The sequence below is a fragment of the Etheostoma spectabile genome, chromosome 2 (genome assembly GCF_008692095.1).
Source record: "Etheostoma spectabile isolate EspeVRDwgs_2016 chromosome 2, UIUC_Espe_1.0, whole genome shotgun sequence".
Taxonomy (NCBI): Eukaryota; Metazoa; Chordata; class Actinopteri; order Perciformes; family Percidae; genus Etheostoma; species Etheostoma spectabile.
The window spans coordinates 31256302-31256786 of record NC_045734.1 but is presented as its reverse complement, the minus strand read 5'-3'; the positions used below and the strand labels follow the sequence as shown (position 1 = coordinate 31256786).

The 485-nt window shown below is 46.0% G+C and overlaps 1 protein-coding gene across 1 annotated transcript in view; it reads left to right on the top strand.

The window, feature by feature from the left end:
• Nucleotides 1-485, top strand: part of LOC116702454 (titin) — a 155013-nt gene that overhangs the window by 100528 nt on the left and 54000 nt on the right. The gene's annotated exons all lie outside the window — the stretch shown is intronic.

Sequence of the window (485 nt, the reverse complement as noted above, 5' to 3'; positions counted from 1 at the left end):
AACATTCAAGTAAACAATATAAAAAGTAAAAATAAGAAGATATATACAATGAGGAAAATAAGAGCAGCACAATTTGAGTTGAAAATGTGCAATTATGCACACAGTCGACAGTCAATATAATGGTGTCAATATAGTGGTGCCAGTTATGTAAGAGCAGCAGACATGTGTTCAGAAGAGTTTTCAGGACAACAGGACAACAACAACAAGTTGCAAAGTGTGCAAGTGAAGTAGTGCAAGGCAGCCATTGTGGGTCAAAAGTCCAGGATGTTATGTAACTGAGGGTAGAGGGGGGAGAGGGAGGGGGAGAGAGTTCAGCATCCTAACAGCCTGGTGTATGAAGCTGTTGGTGGGTCTGGTCGGGGGGGCGCAGGCTCCTGGACCTCTTCCCAGAGGGCAGTTGGTCAAACTAATTGTGAGCGGGGTGACTGGCATCACTCACAATTGTGGTGGCCTTACGGGTGAGGTGAGAGGTGTAGATGTCCTTC